Genomic DNA, 5,721 nt, shown 5'->3' on the forward strand with positions numbered 1-5,721 from the left:
TAATTTACAGTTTATGAAAGAAATTTAAATGTAGCTAACAATTGAATATAGAAATTCAAACCGGAGAAGTAATCTTCTTACATGGCAAAAGATGATGCTTTCACTTTTCTAATGTTTGTTTTAGAAAATTCTTTGTTCGAATCATTCAAGTGTCTTCCCTTTTCGGTTTGGCTAATTATATTCTTCCTATGATTCTGGTGCCTAGGGGTATATTTCATCTATCATATGGTAACATAGCCTTCCACAATCTAACTGAGAGGTACAGACTAGAGTTCCACATTAGAAGTATGGTTTTAGAGAGAAATTTATAAAGCCTTGGACTCTAACTAGAATAGTTAAGTTAGCTTTTGTGGTGTGGTTCTTCCAAAGTTCTTATCAAACACGTCTCACACACTACAACATTTTTTATATTAGGCAACGAGTTTTTAGGCAACCCCTAAAAAAATGTTCTCGAAATATGGAATAAGCAACAATTTTGTAAACTGTTGGTTTTTTGTTTGACAACAATCATAAAACCGTTCCCAAAAGTACATATAAGCAACAATTTTATAAACTGTTGGCATTTTGTTTGACAACAATCATAAAATCATTCCCAAAAGCACATATAGGCAACAATTTTGTAAACTGTTGGCATTTTGTTTGACAACAATCATAAAATCGTTCCCAAAAACACATATAGGCAACAATTGATCAAAGCGTGCACTATTCTCTTTTCAATATTAACAAAACTATTCTTGCACTACTAAGAAAGATACCTTCACCCCCCTTCCCCACCTCTTCACATACCCTTCCTCATCTCCCAACCCCACACCCCTTCTCTCTTCATCATCGCCCTCTCCGCCCCCTCCCTCGCCCTCTTCCGCCCCCTCCCTAGCCCTCTTCCGCTGCGTCCGCCACTCCACGCCGCCGCCTCTCTCCTCTTCAGCTGGCGCTCCCCCTGGCCAGACTTTATAGTGTGAGCTGCGTGCGCTGACTCCGTCGTTGCACTGTCAGCGCGCGACACCAGGCAGCCGTTCTCCTCCTTTCTCAAGCTGCTCACTAAGGTGCTTTCTACGGAGCAGGAGCTGAGCTTGCAGGCTGCCTCTATGAGGAGGACGATGGGGTCGTGGATGATGTCGATGCCGATGGAGACGCGGCGCCGTTCAACGCTGGAGACGACGCAGTGGGTTTCGTCGCCGATGACGGTGGAGGCGGCGGAGTGGAGGCCGAGCTGGTCTATGAGGGTGTGGACGCGGGCTTTTTTCTTGGACTTAGACAGAGAGCGGGGGAGGCGGAACTCGGCGACGAAACACGGAGGAGCGGTGCTAGGGTTTCCGATTTGGGGAACTCCGAGCACTGACTCGTGGATCGCGAGTTTAATGTAGCAGAGGTTAGGTCCGTTCCTCTTTGTTCTCTTTCATCGTTCAGTTTTAATCAGCATTTTCCAAATCTCAATCATGAAGTTTATTTAAATAGCTAAATATTCATGTTAATCGAAACTATTTTTTGAATAGAACATGTAGTGTTAGCGTCATTGATTGATTATTCATTAATATTGGAATTTGATTATTTATGTGTTATGGCTGCGTTTGTTATATGTATTGCCGGTTCTTGTGTTCTAACATTTATGTTATAGCTTTTTACACTGTAGGTGCTCCAACTTTTACCTATGAAGTCACTTTCTTCTAAGCTTGTGGTGAAGAAATTAGAGTTGTCGTTGGAGAAATTCCTGAAGGATCATTACCTGTCTGGCTCCCCGGTTATTATCAATGATTGTATGGCTCACTGGCCGGCCAAGATGAGATGGAATAATGAAGACTACTTGCTAAGTGTTACTGGTGACTGCACGATTCCGGTTGAGGTAATTCCTTGATTGATATATCTGTGATTGTTAAGGAAGGCACCTGGTCTTCTGTGAGGAACAAATGTTGAGAGATGAAGGTTTTGAGATCGGATGTATTTGTTTAATTTTCTTCTTTCAAGAGAAAAATGTTGATGGCTGATTGAAAATTTTCTATCATTATGTGTTAAGCTTAACTCACGTTAATGAATAATTAGCAAACTGTCACTTAACTCGCTCCTGGGAAATATATGTGTAGTAGTAGCTGCTGTGCTGGATTCAAGCTAAATTATGAAATTTAAGTTGTTTGCAGGTAATATTATTTGTTACTACTTTTTTTACCAGGAGCTTGATATTAATGTGTGTTGTGGATATCAAAAGTTAAAGACTTGAAAATAGTCTACGTTCGAAAATCAGGAAGAATTAGGATAGGAACTGGTTATTATAGTGAGTAAGATGGATTTAATTCTGATTTTTCTTTACCATGGAAAATTGGTTATCCTTGCATTGTAAGAGATAACAAATCCTTTTGCAGTTACCACTATATCTCTTTATACGAAAATTCCGGCCCAAGAGTAGTAAGGCAATAAAAGCTTAAGCTTTAGGAATTAGGCCTACCAACAAAAAATTATTTGCTATTAGATTTTATAAAATAAAAGGTTACACATGTTGACAAAATGTCTCCTATGTTGGATAAAAGACCTAATATATATCTCTTTCATTTAAAGAAAAAAAAATGATCTCAAAATTTGCTTTAGGTCTCACTTACTGTTGGTGTAGTCTTGAAGGCAGGCAACATTTGAGGGAATATTGAAATTTCTCTTATATTTGAACATATAATTTTTTTCCGTGAGGTGCTTCATGGATCTCTTTTGTGCTATGTTGAATTGGTCTTTAGATACTACCAATTGGTTTGGCTTTTGGTAAACCATGACTATTTTTAATCTCAGTTATTGAAAACCTTTTAAACATTGTATTCTTTCTTTATTCTTCCCCTGTTCTGGCCACTAATTTCCTGTATAGTGTCTATGATTTAGTATAAGTGAACTTACTATTACAATTTTCATAGTATGTTAATCCATTGCTGCTTCTATGCCATTATGAATTTTAATTTTGCTGAAGAATGTTTAAAAATGTTAAAAATCAAAATAATTTGATTTTTAACATTTTTAAAATGTTAAAAATGGTAAGCCAATCTTAAAAATAATTTGATTTTTAAAATAATTTTAACATTTTAATTATGAATTTTAATTTGCTGAAGAATGGTAAGCCAATCTTAAAAATGTTGTAGTGGCATAGCACATAGAAGGATGGTCATATATTGAAATTTTTTATGTAGATTAAATAATTTGTGCTACACATATATAAATGCTAAAAAAAATCAAAATTAAAGACAAACTCGTAAGGAACAATTTGTTAGAAGCATGGCACTCTGAAAGACATAATTTGAATTGTCAAATAAGAACAGGAAAATTGATTCTAGTCATAGATCGCTTGCTGATTGATTTTATCTCGGTTTCTAATGTATAAGCAATGGTTTATTGCAAAAATGTGAAGATGATTACACTTTATGAGCAATATTCATTATTTCTTGAACTGTTTTTAATTACATTTTGCAGGAAATGGAGGTACTCGGGCTCCAATTTTGGTTTATCCAAATGACATGGATGGTGTACCAAAGATTTCCTTACGAACTTTCGCAATGGCTTCTTATAAGTTAAAGGGATCTATTTGGATGCAAAATGGAGTTAGTGAGAGTCAACTATCAAATTCTCTCTTGCAGGCTGCAGATAACTGGTTAAGGCTGCTTCAGGTAATTCTCTTGATTTTAATTAATTTGTAAGTTGTATGTTTTCTTATTTTTTGAACTGAATCTGAATCTAATTAGATGAACTAGTCCATTTAAGAAAATAAAGCACTCCCTGGCCTTACTTTTTTTATTTTAAGAATCTAAGTTTAGTTTACTTTTTGATTGTTTATATTGATATTGCTTTTTGATGTCATAATTTAACCAATGTTGTATTGTATCTGCAGGTGATGGAATTTCTGACATCACTTGCGGGATGAAAATCAAGCATTCAAGGTCCCTGAAAAGCTTTACATGGTGTATATATTGGAAATTCCTTATTTATTGTATTTATACTTGTGTATATTTGGTTTATTTGATTGTTTATACTTTTGTGGTAGCTGTAAATTCCTGGCTGAGAATTATATATATTGGAAAGATTAAGGAAAATCTGCTCAGAGGGTTTTTTTGGTTCCCCCGTTAGAAGTTCATATTATTGTATTTATTTCATATTCTTTCTTCAGTTTGGTTACTGCTCCTAACCAGCTCCTTGGGGATTAAATATGAAATATGAAATTTCTAAAGCTATATATATGTTCATTTAAGGTAATCAGAAATAATCCAAAAATAAGCATGAATTTTTTTATTTTTTTTAAAGACAATCTACATCGGTTAAATTTAGTCTAAATTGTTACCTATATTATCTCATTGACAACCTTAAAAAAATGTTCCCTAATGTCACTAGCAACGGTCATAAAAGTGTTGCCTATAAAAACAGACTACATTTCTAAAACCGTTCTTTAAAAATTAATAGTGTTGCCTTAAATTAAAAAAAAATCGTTGCCACTGAAGATCATGAAAACCGTTCTTGAAAGTTTAGGTAACGGTTTTTTTGACATCGTGGGCACAGGCCAAAAAACCGTTGCATATTGAAATAGGCAACGGTTGATAAATCCACGCTTGAAAAACCGTTGCCAAACCGTTCCCTAAACTTTTAGGAACGGTTTTTTTGGCTTTCAACAACGTTTTTTTATTGTTGCCATAGATAACAAATGTTGTAGTGACATTTGTGGTATGGATCCTAGTATATATATATATTTTTTATAAAATTTTCCATTTATTTATTTTTATTTAAAATTCTGTAAAGACTATAAGAGTAAGAAATTGTTTTTGCAAGTGGCATTTATCTTATTTTAAATATAATGTGTCTAATTCAAACATAACTTGGAATCAGCCGAGTTATGCTTCTGATAAATATTTGTGTTCCATACCTTTCCTCGATAATCCAGTACCAGGTCCAGGTTGTGGGATAAACAATACTAATGAAGAAGACAGATTTGACATTCCATATATACCAATGGAAGAGAATTAATTTGTTGTGGAATGGTTATGATAAAAATGCAAAAGACAGTTGAACAATTTTAGCAACAATCTCACTATCATTTCTTGTTAATACTTTCTCTTCTATTGATTGAAAATTACAAATTTTAGTGAGTTTTGTAAGTTTTAGTTTTCTAAGAATATCAATTATAGAGAACTAAAAAAATATTTAAAATTTAATATTTTCTCATAACAAAGGAATAGTGTATACCTTTCTTCATAATAGGATTTTCTTGAATCTTATAACACTTTGATCTTTTTGAGAGAAGAGAGAAACCAAAATCTCACTCTCTTTGACTCTTCTTTACTCTCTCTATCTTCTGTGATGGTTAAAATTTGAGATAATATTTTTTTGTTAAAGGGAGAGGACCTTGTTTCATGTTAGTAGATATTTATAATCCCTTAAAATTGTTATTCTCATCAAATAATTATTCTCAAAAACGGTTCCATTAAACCATTTACAATTAGTTCTTAATTATTTAATTATTTATTCATTAATCCCTTTATACATTACATTGTTGAGATGATGGAACATCTTGAAGACTCCTGAAGAATGTTTTAATTTTGATGATGTATTGTATAGATGTTGCTTAAGCCTATGACAAAGGATAATGTATTGATTGTAATAGATATAGGCATGTGTGTGTATGTTTGTTTATAATCGATGATGATGATGAATGCTTAATTCAAGAACTAATCAAGCTTTTAAGAAACCAAGAACTTAATTACTTAGTAT

General features: G+C 33.7%; 1 long non-coding RNA gene across 2 annotated transcripts; it reads left to right on the top strand.

Annotated features, from left to right (window-relative positions):
* The first annotated feature begins 361 nt into the window (after positions 1-361).
* Positions 362-4,579, top strand: LOC114915269 (uncharacterized). 2 transcript variants are annotated; one of them, XR_014428217.1, is made up of 4 exons: positions 1,098-1,369; positions 1,616-1,840; positions 3,439-3,632; positions 3,854-4,572. It is a non-coding gene; the product is annotated as an uncharacterized LOC114915269 (long non-coding RNA). The 2 variants fall into 2 exon arrangements; XR_014428216.1 differs by having other exon boundaries at positions 362-1,369; positions 1,616-3,632; positions 3,854-4,579.
* The last annotated feature ends 1,142 nt before the right edge of the window (positions 4,580-5,721 follow it).

The sequence above is a fragment of the Cajanus cajan genome, chromosome 1 (assembly GCF_000230855.2).
Source record: "Cajanus cajan strain Asha chromosome 1, NIPB_CcT2T_4, whole genome shotgun sequence".
In the NCBI taxonomy this organism is placed as follows: Eukaryota; Viridiplantae; Streptophyta; class Magnoliopsida; order Fabales; family Fabaceae; genus Cajanus; species Cajanus cajan.